This window comes from Polypterus senegalus, chromosome 13 (genome assembly GCF_016835505.1).
Source record: "Polypterus senegalus isolate Bchr_013 chromosome 13, ASM1683550v1, whole genome shotgun sequence".
Classification (NCBI taxonomy): Eukaryota; Metazoa; Chordata; class Cladistia; order Polypteriformes; family Polypteridae; genus Polypterus; species Polypterus senegalus.
The window spans coordinates 45,457,406-45,478,622 of NC_053166.1; positions in this window are offsets into that span (position 1 = coordinate 45,457,406).

Here is a 21,217-nt window from a genome sequence, read left to right on the forward strand (position 1 = left end):
ATCGATTTTATGAGTGCATTTCAGAGTTCTGAACACCTGGATTAAGTCCCTATGCAGTCTTAACTGCTTGAGGTTTAACGTAAGTGTTAAGTGGACCAAGGAATGCTTTGTAAAGTGAAATTTAACAGTGGACCTCTTGGATCCGGCAGTCACCTGTTAGTATAATTATGCATCACAGTTGCCAGATCCATTTTATGAAAAGCGTTTATGAGAAAAATTCTAAGATTCAAATCCAAAGTTGTTAAACTGGTGTTTCAAAGTCACAGCTTTTGTAAAGTACCGTATATACTCATAAATAAGTTCTTCTGTGGATAAGTTGGGACCTGATTTTACTGTATAATTTCTGGCATTTTATAATTTCGGTCATATAAGTCGAATGCAGAAAACTCACGCTATTGGTCCAAGAGATTATGATATGCAAACGCCCACCTAAGAGAGTAACCACGGAGTACACTGCCTTTTTTTCTGTATGTATTGTGCCTACATGACCACAAGGTAAAACCCGAACTATTCCGAAGCGGCATTTTCACAAATTTGTGTTTTTTGTATCTTACACCCTCATACACCTTTATCATAAGAACATCCCTTATCTACGATGGAGCGTTTGATCAGAAGAAAATATGAAGCCCGTTTTAAATTAAAGGTCATTGAAGTAGCAAAAGAAATCGGTAACTGCATTGCTGCAACAAAATTCGATGTATCTGAGAAACTGGTGTGGGATTGGAGGAAGCAAGAAGATGTAAAAAAACAAAAAATTTTTTTGGATGGGCTTATAAGTCAGGGTCTGATTTTATGATATTTTAGGTTTCAAGACCCAACTTATACGTGAGTATATACGGTAACTCAAAATAAGAGATAAGTCATTAAGATTGATTAACAGTAGGCAGCCTGTCTGCACTGATGCGTACGTCATCTGTACTCATTGCCTTGACCAGATATTGGCTCGTTACTTTGACACTGAAGTGAGTTTAGAAGAAAGACCTGTGTAGTGACAGCGATCGGCTGGACTGGAGGAAGGCTGATGTTGAAGAAGTGTTGCATGTAGGACAGAATGAGAGAAAGGTAGAGGAGAGTACAACATGTAAACTTGAGTGGAGCAGGAAGCCATGGAACTAAAGCAAAAGTTGTTACCATTCACAAGAAAGTCAGACGGGTGTTCCATGGTGGTACTTTTAGACCCATTTCTCAAATGACTCATAAATATATTGATTTAGTAGCAGCCTTGATTGTTACAAATAAATGCTTAAGTATGTACATACTGACTAACATATTTGAGAATTAAAACTGAGGTTTTACTGTTTTAACCCCCAAGCTGCACCCAGTTATTACTCAAAAACCTTCTACCATCCATACTTCTTTTCATGCATCCCTACATAATTTAGCTGTCACATTTGATCAGTCTCTGGAGTTTGATGCTAATGTCACATGTGTCAGTCACTCTTGCTTTTCTCATTTAAGAAATCTACCCAAGTTGAGATCTGTTGTTTCCAGGGCTGAGATGGAAATACTTATCAATGCTTTCATCTCATCACATCTGGATTATTGCAATTCCCTTTTTACCTGTCTCAGTAAAGATGGCTTGTCTCGTCTTCTTGTCTGCTCAAAATGCAGCTGCTAGGCTTTTAACACACTCACACAATTTTATTCTCTCTATGTTGGATCCCAGTGGACTTTAGGATCCAGTTTATAATTCTGGTACTCACTTACAGAGCTCTGCATGGTCAAACGCCTCAATATATCACCCCCCTCATTCAGAATTACACATCACAGGCCATGCTTTGAGATCTGCTCAGTTAAATCTCCCTTCGGTTCCTAGTACCAGACTAAAGATATGCGGGCATCGTGCATTCCAGTCCACTGCTCCAAGGTTATGGAACAGTCTCACACTGATGTTGAGATCAGCAGAATCTATTAAATTGTTGAAGCGTCAACCTAAGACACATCTGTATAGACAGGCATTTGAGTAGCTTTGCAGTCTGTGGGTGACTTTTATGTTGTCCTTGTATTTTATGCTGTTTTATCATTTTATTGTGTTTTATTGTTTGTGATAGGTGCTTTATAAATACATTTTACTTACTTCTACTTTTTCCTTACACATTTGAGAGATTTAAAAGTTATTTTGCCCTGATTACTGTCAGCTTGAGGTCTTCTTGACTCATACTTGGGGCCCACTGGTGACTCTTTGGCACTTTGATAACCATTTCCTTATCAGTGTAGCACATTCCCTTTAGTCCCAGGTGCACTTCACTGCACAGAACACTAAAGCTCAAACCTAATCTATGAAACTGAACTGGGAAGTTTGTATTGAACATAAGACAAAAAATTACAGCAAAGAGAATAGTGAGCATGGAATGAGGTTCTCAGCACTCAGTGGTCTTTGCCAAAACTGTTTGTCTTTTTAACTTAAAACAACAAAACATATATGACATTTACTGATGCTGTCGGAAATACCAATGAGGCAGAAATGGAAAAGTTGGAAAAAACACTTAAGGAAAGGAGATCAGAGAACACTGGTTTGGGTAAAAGGATCATTAATGGATAACGTCAGTATTTTTCAAGTCAAAGTATATAATAATTCTAAACATAAAATTATATTCTAAGGTTAAGAATTTTTTCTCAATTTTTAAAAAAACCTTGCCTATTTTTGCAGTTTACAATGAGTACCACAGTCCATCTGTGAATGAAAAAGCCATTAAACTTATTAAACTTAAATATGTCCACTTTGTAGTACTAAAGGTTTCAATTGAAGAAAAGTCGCCTTTTGTGTTTATAATGTTTTTAAAATTTATAAAAAAATACTTCACTTTAAAACATAATTTCATTGGTGAAATAATATATCCTATGATTGTGAAGAAATAACTTTGACTTGAAAAATACCAAACTCATCCTGTAATTATAAATTATGTATGCTCAATACTGACTGTCTTTGCATTGATAGACAAGTTATTATCTATGGGTCAACTATTGTCAGAGATAAACAAATGGACTAAACAATTTCTTGGAATTGTCCATTCATCCATTTTCTGAGTTTTCTTATTCTCATTCACAGTCACTGGAGGCCAATAAACTCTTCCAAGGCAGGAAGACAAAACACATTTCACCCACAAATTTTGCACCCAATGCTGTAGGGACAGACTCTGTTCCCCACCATCATGAAATGGATAAGGTGGTTAGTATATAGATGGATGGGGAGATGCATTAATGCCATAGTGAGTTATTTCCCTAATGAAGATAAAAACTCTTTTAAAAAATTATTTAAAACTCAGAGATATAAATACCTGGGGCCTCATGTATAAATGGTGTGTACGCACAGAAATCCACGTTCAAATCGCGATGTATAAAACCTACACTTGGCGTAAAGCCACGCACTTTTCCACAGTACCTCATGCCTTGTCATACGCAAGTTCTCCGCTCGGTTTTGCAGACTGGCAGCACCCAGCGTCAAAGCAATGGTACTGTTCCTGTGTGGTTACTCATTATTTTCCTGACGTGGCTTTATAAATACACTGAAACTAACCGCATATTGTTTATTAGTGTATCGCATCTGATTTTAATTAACTTGTAACAATATAATGGTCCAGGGGAAAGCCATAGTATTCCAAATACCATAACTGCTTTAGCGTTGTTACTCTCACTTCTCCTTCTTCTTCTTTCAGCTGCTCCCGTTAGGAGTTGCCACAGCGGATCATCTTTTTCCATATTACTCTCACTGCACGACTCGGAGTATTTATATCACTGTATCCGAGTATGAATCACAGCAGCAGCTGATCGGAAAGAGAATTATCGGTATACAGCATCAAGCACACGCTGCCTCAGTCACGGCAAAACGTTTTAAAGCCTTTCCTGTACAGACCTCGTGGTTCAGAAACAGTTTCATCCCAAGAACTTTAAATGCACTCAATCAATTGCACCTTGTAGAACTGTTTGTACTTATAAGTATAATCACCCCACTGTAAACTTGCACTATAGTTATAATATCGCACAACCTTAGCCACTTTATAAATCATATATTTACATATGATGACAATATCATTTTTAAGGTGAAATGCAGCAAAATATGTTTATTAAATTATACAGATAAAACTTTAACTTCATTTAAATAATCTATATTCTTCACTGGGAGTGTCGATAAGGATAGAATAATTAAACATGTACTACGAAGATATTTCAATGTTCCTTAAAAGTTTTGAAGAATCAGTGCTAAGCTTACAGATGGCTTAACTTCTATTACAGAGCTGATTGTGTGGTGATTGGGTATTTGGGGAAAGAAAAGCAAGGACTGCAGTGACGGCTACGCCAATATATATTGAATATAACACAGAAAGAGAAAATAACAACACAGCTAAAAACGCAGCGACAAATTTCGGCAAAAGTTAAATGCTTGTGTCATGAGCACGAGGCGGCTATGCAGTGTCTGCAACGGACGTGGCCATCCACCGTGCATAAGCTACCTTACTGACATTGGCGGGGAAGGAAACACCGATTCTTCCTCTGCCCAGTGCCACCACAAGCCTAGAGCCTCCTCTGAGTACTGCTGCAATAAATTATTTCATCGAAGTGAAACATGTTTAATAACGTGCTTTAACTCCTATCATCATGAAAATGATATCACGTATACATCTCAGTATTTTAGTTATTCAGAGAGCTGTAATATCACAAATGTAATGGACTCTGTGTCCAGTTGGAGGAAGAGAGCCGGTTTAAGAAGCAAGTAGTGATTCACACACATAGGCACATAGAAGATCAAATACAAAACAAAGCATTTAACGTGCTACTTTAATTACGATGTGATTTGAGAAACTGGTTAATGAAATGATTTTAAGATGAAGTTTATGATGTTCTACTTTAATGACAAAATAAACTACATGATTAAAGTGGAAATGTCGAGATTGAAGTTGACATTTCGTGCTTTTTCCCCACTGTGTGCCTTTTTTTCTCTGTACCCTAATAAGCTTCAACTCAGACAGTGGGCTACAACTCGGCTTTTCACGGCGACTTTGATATGTGACTTCTTTTTTATTTCCGGCACTGTGCGATTTTGTGAATGTGAGCTTTCAAGTTTCTACAACACGCTATGTTACTCGATCAACTTCCTTTTGTTGATTATACCACGGTTTATTTGAACAAATAGTATGTTTTTCCTTTGCCTCCACTTGGTATTCGCTGAAACTCTTATATTTCCCCCCGTGCTTTTCCCATTGTCTTTTCACAGAAGGCTGAGTTTAAGGGCGATTTATATTCATTTGCATATTCAAAGAGGCGTAATTCTGGGAGGAGTTAGGGCGTTACATAAAGCGCGTGCACGAGCGTTAGTTTTCACGCTGATCGGGATTTATGTAGCGGAAGAACGTGGAAGTTGGAGTACGCACAGATTCCTGCATCTGGATTTTTCTGTGCGTAAGCACATTTCGGCTTTTGTGCTTACGCTATGTTATAGTGCGAGTTCTACGCATTGCGTTATACATGAGGCCCCTGGTCCGTAATATATACCGTATTTACATGTGTACCATGCGCACATTTTTTCCCGAAACTTAGCATTAGAAAATCAGGTGCGTGTCATACACGAGGAAATGTAATTCTGTAATGTTTACTTCTTCTGCTTGGGCTAGCTTGCTCTCTCTCTCTCTTGATCACGCTCTCTCTCTCTCTCTCTAAACACTTCCTATACAATCACAACACGCATCATACACGGGGTAAAACGATTTTCGAGATTTTGTTTGTAAAAATTAGGTGCACGTCTTAAACGAGGGCGCGTGGTACAAGAGTAAAAACGGTACTGTATATGTTTGCAAATAATGTTATTTGAGGGTACCTGGGTACACAGTAATGTCAGCAGTATTAAATTAAGATTTTGAATTTAGCAGTGGCCATTTTACTTTTTACCAGATCTCAGCACAGATTGGTGTGAGCAAAGAGTAGCTCAAATGGCACAGTGGCATTTCCACTAATACTTAGCTGTTTTTCGTGATTAGGTGCGAGCATTCAGATTTTTTTTCTGTTTGTTTATTTTGCGACTAGAAGTGATATTATCATATTTCTTTTTCTTATGCTTTTTTTCTAGAGTTCAAAGCATCTTCCATTTTCTCAAATGGCATTAACTGGGGTCTTTTCATTTTTCCCGCAATAAAAGAATGAGCTCATTTCCAACACAGTGTTTATTGAATTAAATCTATTTATTTCACACAAACTATTTGGAAATCTTCTTTTTTCAACAAGCTCATTAGGGGAATGCAATCTTCTCATATCCAGTAATCACATTCAGGCAACAGAATCCTCTTACATCCAACATTCTCATTAGTAGAACAGAATCCTCTCAGCTTCAACAATCCAATTTACAGAAGAGAATCCTTTCCCTTCAGTTCATCTCATTTGTGGACCTGCACTTTATCACTTCTGACCAAACCTTCATTTAGTGTTTCAGGGATGGAGGAAGCCAAAGCCTAATTCACCAGCCATGAATAAAACCAAGATGGGCCACTCCACTTGCAAGGTCTGATTTTCAGATTCATATATGACAGATGGGGGTTTCAGTTTAATTAATCCATTTGCAGAATTGATTTTTTTTTTTTGTTTCCAAACATTGTCATTAGTTTAACTGAATCGTCTCAAGTCTTTGATAATGCAACTGTCTTGGTGACGCTTCAAAAAATGCAAATTATGATAATGCCTCTTACAGGCTTGATTATCTGCATTACAGAACATTTTCAGCGATTGCAACCTTCAACAATGTATTTTATTTTCTACTAAGAGTTCAGTTTTGTTTGTTACCTACTGTATATCATTTATTTAAAAAAAAATCTTCTGTCTACTAGATTCGTGTAGATTTTCTATTTTTTTTTTGTATTTTTATATTTTAATACACTTGATCTAGCTTAATTTTCTGCGGTGGGCTGGTGCTCTGCCCGGGGTTTGTTTCCTGCCTTGCGCCCTGTGTTGGCTGGGATTGGCTCCAGCAGATCCCCATGACCCTGTAGTTAGGATATTTCGGGTTGGATAATGGATGGATGGATAGTTTAATTTTACAGATGGAACACTATTGCTAATACTATAATAATAATAATAATAATAATAATAATAATAATAATAATAATAATAATAATAATACAATAAATATAGAATAAGATATTGTAATTAACTCACTTTAACAAAACCTAATACTAATAATTTATATATTTTAACAAGATTAATAATAATAATAATAATACAATGGCTATAGTCTATTGTATTGTAATTAGTACAATTTACCAAGACCTAATACTAATATATTATTTATATATTTTAATACACCTTGTCTACTTCAGTGTTACAGACTATGAAATACAGCTACTAGTATTAATAATCATAATAATAATAATAACAATATAGCTACAGTCTATTACATTGTAATTAACACAATTTAGCACAACCTAATAGCAATAACTTATTTATAAATTTTAACACCACATCTAATTCAAGATTACAGATGGAATACTATTACTGCTATTGATGATGACAATAATAATAATACAAATAATAATAATAATAACAACTACAAACTATTAAATTATAATAAGCACAATTGAAAAAAATAAAAAAGCAGCTACTGCGATAAAAGCTTCAGCTAATGATAACAATAACAATTAGTTTATGCTCATGATCTATTGTTATATTGTGTATCCATCTTGCCACTTCTTTCAGTGGTTTGGAGCCCGAGCTTCCCACAAGTCCATAGACTGCAAAATAAGAACCAACCCTGGTCGGAACTCTGATCCGTCTATAGGCCTATAGGTCTACTCAGCACCAGTTTTTCTATTTTGAGTTCTTTTTTTTTATCATAATTCGTATTCTTAATTTCCACAATCTGACTCTCTACTAAAACCCATGGATGTGTTTATGAAAAATAATCCACCCATGAAAAAAGGCATTGCAGTACAAAAATAGTCAATTTTACTATATAAAAATGAGATACAAGGAAGGAAATTACACAAAAGAAGGAAGCAGATTAACCAACATAAAATGAAGCCTATAGCTGCACTGGGCCTTCCTAAGAAGAGCTCAGGTCCCTGGCTATCAGGTAAGGTGTCTATCACTCTTTCTTACAGAAAATAAAGAATCTGTGTTAACATCAGCCACTTTTGCACTGGCCACAGTTTCTTCTACTATTTGCCACCCGACTCCAAGTCCACATGGCCTATGGTGAGAGTGGCGTTTAAGCTTTGGCTACAGAGTATTTCTGGGGTATACTAGTGACCTCTTCCTTTGAGAGGAATGGCCTTTAAAATTACATTCCCTAGGTCCGTCCTCCTTGCAGAGGCCTAGATATTTATGCTTTATGTGGGCAATGAATGACTTGGTCTTTTGAGTCTTCAGCATCATATCTCATTGCCCAAGTGATCCAACTATAAAACAACCATAAGTTTTGTAAAAGTTGCACTGTGCATCTAAGCAGGTCACAGAGAAAATGACACATTAAAAAATAAATATCAACCATTCTATTTATTTATACTTATAGTTATTAGTATAAATGAATAAAAGTCATATGAACTGCAATTCATTGTATCACTAATTTATTTATCACATTCATCCATTTTCACTCTCTTAATTCAGCTCAGTGTCATGAAGGGACTATAGGCTATCCCAGCAGCACCTAGTGCAAGGCAGGAGCCAATGCTGGACAAGCGGTATGAGCTTATTACATGGCATACGTATTCACACATTGAGGGCTGAAGTTTTCCTGAGAACCCTCACCCTCAGCAACTATGATGTTGGAGGAAAACCCACAGGGAAAGTAATCAGGTTGGGTATCAAATCCAGCTTTGAGGGTGCTGTGCTAGCACTGAGATACCCATACCTCTTTATTCATTTGCTTTCTTTTGGAAGCAAAAGTGCCTCTTTGTAGGGCTGCCTGGAAAATGAGGATTGTTAGCTGACAGTGAGAATACTTAAAATGTTATTTTTTTATCTGTGATTAATTAAGCAACATTTAGGCTCTGCCATAAATCTGAGAGACTTGAAAACTTTAATCATTCATTTTGATTTTTATCTGAGCAATGGATAGCAACTGAAAATGAAATCCACCCTAATTTTAGACTTCCATCTCTTAGTTACCCATTCTGCTTCTCCTTCTTATACATCAAGTGTAAAATAACCTTGAAACAGACTGGCACTACCACAACTGAGAATTTCTTAGTAGTTAAGCATCAAACAGGCTGTATGTCTACAAAAAAAGGTATTTTCAGTGGGCCAGTTCCTCAAAATAATCAACCTGGCTTGTAGTTTCACACTGCTTTTCATCACAGCAATGCTTTGTGACTTAAAAATAAATAAATGTACTTCACACATGCACAAAATTCTAGTTAAAAATACCAATTAGCTCCACCTGAATATAAGTCTTCTTTTATCCAGCAATGAAAACTTAGCAAAAATGCTTTACCAATAACAAACATTTTATTATGGCTATAATGAGCCGAGCATCAGAGAATTAGAATGAGTCCCCAGAGGCGAGAAAGGAACTTCAGTCACAAAGCATTGTCGATTCGAGAAGTTAGAAGTCTTTGATTTAACTGCACTCTTTTGGATATTCCATAAGGAAAGCCTTCCTAGTTCTACTAACTGTTCCAAAGTCAAAAAAAAACAAAAAAACAAGACAGTGCAAAAATTTTGTGGGGCGGAAATATGAAGCTATTTATAGCAGTCACTGCTAAGGCTTTATGCAGCTGAAACAGTGACCTGCACTTGTTTAGTACGTGATTAATGGCTTATAGAGTATACTGTACATCATCTGACTGAATTTGTGGAAATGTGTTTTCACTGGCATTTTTAAATATGTTGCTGTCAAATTATAAGAAGAAAGTAAATCTTTACATGTACTTCAGGAATTTAAAATGCAAATTTATGTTAGGTGATTTGTTACCGATGATTTATGTGCTAATAAAAGGATTAAACATCTAGCTGAAAATGAACTAGAAAATGAGCCTTAGTAATATGTTATCTATTAACATACAATAAGCGAACATAATAAGCTGTTCAATCTGGACGTAAGTGCTACCTGTAAAGCTGACTGAGCTGTCATTTGGTGTCCACACAACATCCAGCTGGATGCTATTAATAATTCATAAATTACTTTTTTTTTATTTCTCCTATACATTTGGAACACACTGTACATGGCATAATGAAACCTGACAGTACAGAAGCACAATTCAGCACAATTATAAAACAGCATTTTCTCAAATGACCACTGTACTGTAGAAGAGTATATTCCTAAAGTTCATGATTAACATACATTCAATGAGAAACATAAGCATGTATTTAAATAAGCAGTATATCCTGATGCGCGTTAGTATAGCAAGGGTTAAATCACAAAAAGGCTCGTGCCTGTGTATTTTTTTTATTTTTCTAAGCAAGCCGGAAACCACCGATACTTCATGAGTCAAGGTCAAGTGAGCAGAGAGGGGCCTGCCAGGTGGCCTTGATGCTTGCTTAAACACCACTATGAAGTAATGAAAAGCCAAGAACAGTGTGTACCATGAGAAAACTAAGCAGGCTATTGTTTTAGAAATGCAACTGCTTAAAACTTCAACCTTGACAGACACGTGGACATCAAGTAACTTTCATTTGAGCAGCACAATATCTCATATGTGGTTCCTCCTGGTTTTGACTTAAGTTGTGTATTTGATCAATGAATATGTTTTGGACACCAGAACAGGGTATGAAATAATGATGGCGGTTTCGGTCAAGTGATGGATGTTAGGTCATGATGGGAAGAACTAGAAGGAGGAGAGTATTTTGCATAAGTGATAAGAATTGTAATAAATTTATGCTCGCTGAATTTGCTAATTGCTCAATTCATCTGAGTGGAGACCATGTGTAGATCACGTAATAAAGCTTGAGGCATCCTGAGGTCTCCGAGTGCCTTCTTTGAGCAGCGCGTTTCTGCTCCAACACCACTTCCTGGGCCCTTAACCTGGCGTGAGCACCAAGGACAGGGCCCATACTCCCTACGCACAACTACACAGGAAGTCTGTGGACTCGTCTAAGGTTCATATTCTATTTTTTCTGGTCGTGCATTTGTTTTTTATCTGAGCTGCCCAAATTTGTCCAAGTTTAGGAATGCAGATTACTGGATGAAACCATCATAACATAGATGGCGACAACTTTCATAAAACACCTGTCTTATGTGACCACCAGATATTTTTCCTGATGGCTTGTATTTATTTTCTGTTTTCTTTTCTTTTTTCTGTTTTTTCCAATAGATTTATTTATAACTAGCTGAGGTACCTATCTATGATGGGCACATGAGTTACATCATAACTGCAGATAACATAACTGCAGTACAGCATTTAATTTAATTTCTTAAATAAATACTGTAAGTAGTTGTTTCACTTTATAATGCATGTTAATAGTTGCAGAAATATTACATTTAACTTGAAATACACTGTTATGTATATATAGAAGTCATTGTAGGTAAATAAACATCAGGTGTCAAGCAATTGCTTCTTTAGAAATAATGTTTTTTGTTCTATTTCATGGAGCATGCGTAATCAAACGTGTTTGACGTCACTCATGAGCAAGCAACATAAAGTTGCACATGAGAAAAACGATCAGTTCTTAAATCAACTTCTGCAGTTTTCAGCATCTGACCTTGTGACCTGTTTATGGTCATTGGAAACCAGGCACAAAAAGGAAATTATAGACTTTTAAAAGAGAAGGGAAAGTAATTGGGAATCAGAAGTGTTCTTTGGATGATGTGTTGTGTCTCCTGTCAATGTTTCAGCCTCTACTATGTGGCTGCGAAGAGCCTGAAATTTCAATGTACAGTTTCAAACTGTTCTTGGCTTACAGAATCCCTCATCAGACACTTTCTTCTGGCATTGGCAGATCTTGGATTTAAATTGGTTCTCTTTCTAGAAGGCATTTTATTTAAAAATGAATGAAAAAGGAAATAGAAGTAGCAAAATATACAGACTTTATTCCTCAAAACATGAATTGCTAGCTCCGACAGGGTGTATCATCAATGAAAATGTTGAACTGTGGAAGTCTGCATTTGACACCATTGATCACAACATTCTTAGAAATCGCCTTAGTCAATGGGTGGGCCTCTCTGGCAGGGTCTTAAATTGGTTTGAATCCTACCTGACAGGGAGAAAATTTTTTGTTAGTTGTGGGAATTACAACTCGAAGACACATGATATCCAATATGGTGTTCCACAAGGCTCTATCCTGGGTCCGCTGTTATTCTCAATCTACATGCTTCCGTTAGGTCAGATTATCTCAGGGCACAACGTGAGCTACCACAGCTATGCTAATGACACACAGCTGTACTTATCAATAGCACCTGATGACCCCGAGTCTATTGATTCACTAACAGAATGTCTGACTTGTATCTCAGAATGGATGAATAGTAACTTTCTCAAGTTAAATAAAGAGAAAACTGAAATCTTAGTGATTAGCAATAATGGATACAATGAGGCTATTAGAAATAAACTGGATACATTAGGATTAAAAGTCAAGACGGAGGTAAAAAGCTTAGGGGTAATTGTTGACTGTAATCTGAATTTTAAATCGCATATTAATCAGATCACTAGGACAGCATTTTTTCACTTAAGAAACGTAAGTAAAGTAAGACCTCTTATATCACTGAAAGATGCTGAGAAATTAGTTCACGCGTTTGTTTTCAGTCGACTAGATTACTGTAATGCACTCCTCTCAGGACTACCCAAAAAAGACATAAATCGTTTGCAACTAGTTCAGAATGCAGCTGCTAAAATCCTAACTAGGAAAAGAAAATCCAAACACATTTCTCCAGTTTTAATGTCACTACACTGGTTACCTGTGTCATTCAGAATTGACTTTAAAATTCTGCTTATGGTTTATAAAGCCTTAAATAATCTCGCCCCATCTTATATATCGGAATGTCTGACACCTTATATTCCAAATCGTAACCTCAGATCCTCAAATGAGTGTCTCCTTAGAATTCCAAGAACAAAACTTAAAAGAAGTGGTGAGGCGGCCTTCTGCTGCTATGCACCTAAAATCTGGAATAGCCTGCCAATAGGAATTCGCCAGGCTGATACAGTAGAGCACTTTAAAACACTGCTGAAAACACATTACTTTAACATGGCCTTTTTATAACTTCATTTTAATCGTAATTTAACTTAATCCTGATACTCTATATGTTCAATTTCCTCATAATAACTATTCATGGTGGCTCTAAAATCCGTACTGACCCCTACTCTCTTTTCTGTTTCTTTTTCCGGTTTCTTTGTGGTGGTGGCCTGGCGCCACCACCACCTACTCAAAGCTTCATGATGCTCCAACAATGATGGACGGATTAAAAGGCAGAAGTCTACGTGACCATCATCATCATCAAGCCCTTCCGTGAGAATCCTAAATCCAAAGAGGACTGTTTCATTTATGTTAGGTAGAATGCCCAGAGGGGACTGGGCGGTCTCATGGTCTGGAATCCCTACAGATTTTATTTTTTCTCCAGCCGTCTGGAGTTTTTTTGTTTTTTCTGTCCCCCCTGGCCATTGAACCTTACTCTTATTCGATGTTAATGTTGATTTATTTTGTTTTATAATTGTGTCTTTCATTTTTCTATTCTTTAATATGTAAAGCACTTTGAGCTACTGTTTGTATGAAAATGTGCTATATAAATAAATGTTGTTGTTGTTGTTGTCTGTGATTTTGCACTGAGGTTCAGTACTAAGGTAATGTGGACTCTGCTTTTGAAGTGGGTTTAACTTTATTTTATAGCTAAACTTTCATGAAAATCTGTTTGAATGCATCCTTCTTTCGAGACTGAAAATTTAACAAAATGATATGTCTCATTACAAGATGTTTTAAAATAGTCACCCCGAACCCTCTTGCCAGTAACAACCTCTCCTATTACAAGAACCAAGCTGAATATTTATTCCAAATTTCATGTGAACTGTGTGAGCTGTCCTGAACATGCAGACAGACATTTGTAACTTTATTTATCTAGGCCTATCTAGATGATATAACATCTCTTTAAATGTTGTTCTGCATTCCATGTATTTTATGGGTGGAACCCCAAGAGGAGGGTCCACCCTGATGTCACATACCGTCTTGGTCCTCATTCCTGCTTTATCAGTCAGCCTGAAGGACAGCCAAGTACTGATGCATTGAATTTTGTTTGTAGTTCATCTTAGCAAGCAATGTTTTCTTCTGATATTTCTGAATTTTTTTTATATGCTTCTGTTCTTGCATTGTGGATTGGACTTGGGTACCATGGATCGCCTTTTCAAACAAATTCTTTTTTGCTCCTTTGAGTATTTTGCCTTCCAAATTGTGTTAATAGATGCCTGACCGGCATCCTCCCCCACCATCGAAGCCAACTCACCACCAGGTGGTAATTAGTTGACAGCTCCGCCCCTCTCTTCACCCGAGTGTCCAAGACATGTGGCCGCAAGTCCGACGACACGACCACAAAGTCGATCATTGAACTGAGGCCTAGGGTGTCCTGGTGCCAAGTGCACATATGAGCACCCCTGTGCTTGAACATGGTGTTCGTTATGGACAATCCATGACAAGCACATAAGTCCAAAAACAAAACACCACTCGAGTTCAGATCAGGGGGGCCATTCCTCCCAATCACACACTTCCAGGTCTCACTGTCATTGCACACGTGAGCATTGAAGTCTCCCAGCAGAACGAGGGAGTCCCCAGAAGGTATGCCCTCTAGCGGGACTCCAAAAAGGGTGGGTACGCCAGACTGCTGTTTGACACATACACACAAACAACAGTTAGGATCCGCCCCCCCACCCGAAGGTGGAGGGAGGCTACCCTCTCGTCCACTGAGGTAAACCCCAATGAACAGGCGTCTCTCACCGGGGGCAACTCCAGAGTGGTAGAGAGTCCAGCCCCTCTCAAGGAGATTGGTTCCAGAGTCCAAGCTGTACGTCGAGGTGAGCCTGACTATATCTAGCCGGAACCTTTCGACCTCGCACACTAGCTCAGGCTCCTTCCCCTTCAGAGAGGTGACATTCCACGTCCCAAGAGCCAGCTTCTGTAGCCGAGGATCGGACCGCCAAGATCCCCGCCTTCGGCCACCACCCAGCTCACACTGCACCCAACCTCCTTGGCCTCTTCCATAGGTGGTGAGCCCATGGGAAGGGGGACCCACGTTGCCTCTTCGGGCTTTGCCCGGCCGAGTCCCATGGGTGCAGGCCCGACCACCAGGCACTCGCCATCGAGCCCCACCTCCAGTCCTGGCTCCATGGGGGACCCCGGTGACCCACGTTCGGGTGAGGGAAAATGCAGCCCAAAATTTTTATTCTTCATAGGAGGTTTGATCAAAGCTAGTTTTCTAGTGCTATTTGTACTATTTTTTACTTTCTTGTACTTTTTCTCACTCTCTTTACAGCTGTTTGTGTTATTGTTTTACTGAAGAGTACAATCTAGTACTACGTTTCATTTTGGATTTGCATTTCGTTTTGATTTCTGATTCAACTAAAATTGTAACTTCTATGCCAATGAGTGGAATCTTTTTCAGTGAATGAAACTGATTCAGCTGATTGATGCCTCTTTTATGAACTGTTTGACTAGTTTTTTTACAACACTGAGATCTGATATTAGGAATTCTCTCTGGTTTTACTGATATGCTGCATTTCTGTCACCACAATCTTCTTGATTTTGTCTTGGAGTGGTGCTGTAGCTTGTCTCCACCTGTGGATTCTTATGTGGTTCTGTGCCAACACCTGTTTAATTTTTGTGCATCTCAAGCAGTATTTTTGGAAAGGGGATCACTACCACACTTTCCAGTGAAGACCTAACCATATTAAGACAATCACTGATGGGTTACCCACAGCTTAGACAAACAGATAAGATGCAATCTGAGAGTTAAAATAAAGTATTTAGTGTACAAAATGTACAAGCAATGTCAAATTAAGATGAGAAATTCAAAAGACTGAGGTTATTTTGATTTTATTCAGATAGCAGATTACCATGGGTTTACCAAGGGCACAAATGTACTCCACGTGTCTTTAAAAAAAGGAAAACTTCAATGTATGTCATGTTAGCACTGAATATCATGAGACTTGCTTATGAGAGCTGTTTTATTTCCACTTTTCGTCCACTTTTCGTATTTACTAACTGCATTAACATTAACATTAATTAATTGTGGTCAGTCAGTCCCTAATACTGCAATACACATGCTTACTTACCTTACCAAGGCAGTTTAGAGTTTGCGTTTTCATTTAAAATTCCTCTTGCCGATATAAACTATACAGACCCATGGGTTCAAACTGCTGCTCAGCTGGATTTGATGCTGACTGTAGTCACTTTACTTTTTATCTTGACTTTTATTCCCACAGCAACTTTGGTTATTAATTCATTTTTACTCATTTAATATTGTTCCTTTAAAGCTGGTAAACACTCAAGTTGCAAAAACTGCCTCATTTGTTCTTTTCATTTTTGTCCTTTCTGCCTGAACAATGAAAGAATTCAATGATACCTGGCACAACTCTTACTCTTGGAGAAGCTCTATTAACTTTGAAACTGATATGATGAGTGGAATCAGTGACCTTGAAATATCTGTGCGGAGCGACTGTATAAACGAATTGCTGGATGGAATTTTTTTTAAAGCACATCTCATGATTGTCTTTACAAGTAAATAAGACATTTGGAGAGCAGCTGCATCCTCAAACTCTTTCAGACAAATTAAAATATGTCTCAGTGTGCCACTGGCAGGAAACTGTAATGTCATCTTGTGTCATTTGCAATAAACTCAGAGATTTCAGGAAGGGTGTGAAATTGAGGTTCATAGATTTTTCATTCACTTTTAATCAGATGCTTGGAGACTGCAGATGAATGTATCAGTATACAAAGTATTTCAGAAATTTCCAGTAATAACTGGATAAAGTACGATAATATCAGGAAAAGAAGCTTGCTTAATTATTAAAATGTAACACCCTGAGATTGTGACATACTGTATAGTCAAAGAGTTCCAGACTGATAGGTACTGTTGACGCAGTAATGTCTCACAATGTCGTTTTTTCCTTCATGTACTGTATTTTCCATTTTTTTCTTACATTGTGCTTCATAGTTATAGTGTATTTGCTAGTAAAGCACATTATAAAAATAAGGGAGACCTTCATAACCCTCTCCTGGGATTTTGTCACACTACAAAGTTTGCAGAGAATCGTCCAATTACTAAAAAACCTACAGTGAGTGGAGATCTTATGGGTGAAAAACAACTTGGTAAGGACATGGAAGAGAAGAATGACCAAAACAGTTGAACCTAACAGAAACCACTTTACTGATCCACAAATGCTCAAATAACAGATCTCTGAATTTTCAACATGGCAGGTAGGCTATAGCAGCAGAAGACCACAGAGGACATGGGATCTTAAAATAGGTCAATTGTGTCATGGTAACATCGCATCAAGGAACGTCATTACGTAAATAGTACTTAAGATGGTAGCATGGTGTAGCTCCTCACTATTCTCAAGACCATTCTCTCAATTTTATTTCTTTATTTTGAATTTTAAACTAAAAACTCCAAACCACAGGAAACAGCATAAATCTGTGTGAAACCTTCATTTTTACTCTGTAGGAACATATAAGTTTCATTTCTGGATGATCATAAAGCAGACACTTCAATCACTGTACTGATAGTAAGCTAGCAATATGGGGTCTTTTGAAGAAAAACCAAGAGAAGAGGCAGAGTAAAAGTCAAGAAAGGCTCAAACTTGTAAGATCTACTGGACAGTGTCAAGGCCAAAACAAGAAAAAAAATGATTGGCTAGAGTCGAACCCAAAAGAGGATCTTAGCAGAGAGAGAATAACTATCACAATATCGAGCATCAAAAGGGTTTTTGGAATCGATAATTTGGATAGGGAATTAATCGAATGGGTGACGTCTTAAACCTGTCACGTCATTTGCGTGGGTCACGACCTGTGAGGATGCGCCTCTAACGACCCAGGAGATACCGTAATGATGGAACGGCAAAGGAGTGGCAATCATAAATAACCAAGATGGCAGTGAAAATGGTAGAAAATAATTAATAAGAAGACAAGTAAATCTTGAATCAAACAACTAATAGAGGACTTAGAATCATGCGGTAAAAAAACCCTCTAAAGGAGAGCTCTGCCTCGTAAATTAATGCAAAAAATTGCATAAATAATTAATTCTGATCTTATTTATAATAATATGTGAATTGTCGATCAGTTACTAAAAATAAAAAGACCAACAATACATTTTCTAGTGTCAGTTAGTGTAACGCCTTAAAAATGAAAAAGTAGATATGTATTTTTTACATAGAGAATGAGAGATAATGCATAAGTCACAAAATGATCAATAGTCAAAACCATTGATCTTTCCTATTTGTCGTCATAGCCAAAGCACTAAACAAAGGCAAAGTCAAAATACTGTTGAACAAATTCTGAATCCAAGAAGTCTATAACAATGCAGACATTGTCAAAGTTTTTAGGTTTCCATCCAATTTCAGATAACCAGGAAGTACATAATCCCTGACCTTTATAGCCTCTACTTAGTGACATTATAGGTTGTGACCTTTGGCTGTCCTTCACGGCAACACGACTTGCAACTGTACACAAGCTATGGCCAAAATGGTGTTGCCCACAAGAAACGAAACATCATCACGATAAGACACCAATTTAATGATTGCCTTTAACTCAAAGTAAACCTTAAATATTAATTGTCCAATTTCCAAAACTGTTATGCGCTGACCTGTGTTTATGTCTATTTTAGAATTCACTGTAGTTTTTCCTTTTTATTCTTCACAGTTTAAGTATTTTCTGTTATGTTGAAAATTGTGCAGAGTTCCTTTAACTGAGCTTCCATTCCTTGTGTTTTGTGGGTGGAGCCCCAAGAGGCAGACATCACTTCTTCTATTTGAGGCCAGAGAAGACTACACTCAGATCAGCAAATCAGAGCTTTTGTGTGTGAAATATTGTGAGTACTGCTATTTTATGTTAGACTTACTGTTTAATGTGACTTTTTTGTTTCTGTTTGAGGATTTACACAATCACAACAAAAGAAAATGAAGTACTAAACAAATCTATAAAATACTGATGAAAAAATAGAATCATAACAGCGAGGTTTAAGAATGAATTTGTATGTCTGATATTGTTTTGGGTGGGTGATTTTATGTTTTGTGCTCAGTTTTGACAGTTCTTTTGGCTCTGACCTTTGCATGTATTTGACTACAATTTTGTTTTGCCTGATTTTTAGTACTTCCCCATCTTCTATTTAGCATTTTTTACTTCAGTATTCATTTCAAACACCACTATTAACATCACATCTGTCAGAATTCATAAATCAATCCTGCCTTGTGTCAGTTGTTCAGGCTGGTGGTGGTAGTGTAATAGTGTGAGGAATGTGGCAGCCAGGAAGCAGTTCATGAGGATGATGGGAATATTGAACAAACAACAAGTCATGTAGTTAAAATGAAATCCTTAACATCTTGTTAAAGGATATCAAAAAGAGATAATTGAATAATTTATCTATTAGATTACCAAGAAAGTTTGATGGACTAAGTGGTCTTTTCTGTTTCTTTTTTAACTTATTGTCAAGAGTACAGAGGACAAAAGATAATCAAAGGTTTTAAAGACGCGAACAAATACATTTAAAAAGCAAGAATAAGGCTATGTAGCAAAGTGTAATCTGTCACTTGCAATTTTGTTTTGTTTTAGTTATGAATTTACCCAAATTAATCAATTATTCTTGTAAATAGTTAGTAGTATACCAATGGTACAATATGTTATAGTACGAGCGTTAATTAATGTTACACCTCACAACCTGCATGCACCACTTTTCTTGGCCCAGCTTTTTCTGATTTTTATTTTCTTTTATGTGTTGTGTATATTATTTGGAAATGTTCAAGCGTATATTAAGTCACATGTATCTTTCCCAAGCTCTTACATGTAGTTTTTGTATGACTTATGAAAAGTAATAAAAGTTAATGGTTATTTTTTTTTTAGAGTGGTGAACAGTGTGTTAATGTAATTTGCTGTGTATAATATGACCATATGCATATTTTGGGTTTTAATTTTTATTCAAGATCTAATTTTATTTGTTTTATATTAATAATTTTGTTTACAATAATTTGTAATATATTTGGTTTCTTATTTAATAGGCATATGGAGAGAAGGTGTTTGTGTGACGTCCTGTTCTTTGTTTCCCTTTTGTTTCTGGAAAGGCATGCTACTTATTTTTTGTGTTAAGAATGTATGATTATAGAGTTAGAATATTGTATAAGGTGATGTATATTGTAAATAGTTTTCTCTGGAAGTCTGAACAATATTTTGTAAATAGTTTTATATGTAACGTGTTAATTGTGTTATTAAAGAAAGAAGAAACATGGCCGATGCTGTTAGGGACATAAGGGAGAAGCTGTTTGTGTGACGCCTTATTCTTTTATCCCTTTTTTTTCTGGAAAGAAAAATAAAAAACTTCTGTTTCGCACTTTCATGCCTCTGACTTGACTCTCCTTCATACAAAACAGAGAAAGTCAGATTCCGGTCAGCTACAGCTGCATAAAGTATAAACCATCTTTACCCTAATCAGACTTCACTACAGGATATTCTGAAGTATGGTGATTAGCAAGGAATATCACTGCCTATAAGATAATAACGGAATTTTCAATTGATTTTTATGTGAAATTTGAAGTAATCTAATAATTTTTCTTGCTTAATTTTATGATGTTTGTTAAATTGATCATTGCCTTACAATTTTAGATTTGTGTGTTCCTTAAGCTTTTCTTTGAGTGTCTGCTGAGCACAACAACTGCTGCATTTTTTTTCTGGTATATTTTAAATAGATGTTAAGCTGGAAAAGATATGTCACTGAAACACATTTAAGAGAACAATGTGGAGGTGAAAAGACAGAGCAAGAAAGAGGAGTACATGACTGGCTGTGACACCACTTGCATTTAAAGGCGTTCTAGATGTGTCACTTAAATGTCAGTAAGATTTATGTTTTAGCATAAGGTGAAAAGTTAATCCTTTCACTTTTGATTTTTCCAATGATTAAAAATGTAATTTATTACCTATTCTTCAAACAAAAATACATTTTTTTAAGTTACATGTATTAAATGCTAACAAGAAATTTCATAGATCTTAATTATTGTAGACTGTTAAATGAAAGTGATTATTAATATTTTTAAAGACAATCTGCCAGATATATTTTGTTTTGACATTCAGATGACATATGCATGATCACAGAGATCCTTTATGACAATTTAATTTTTCCTGC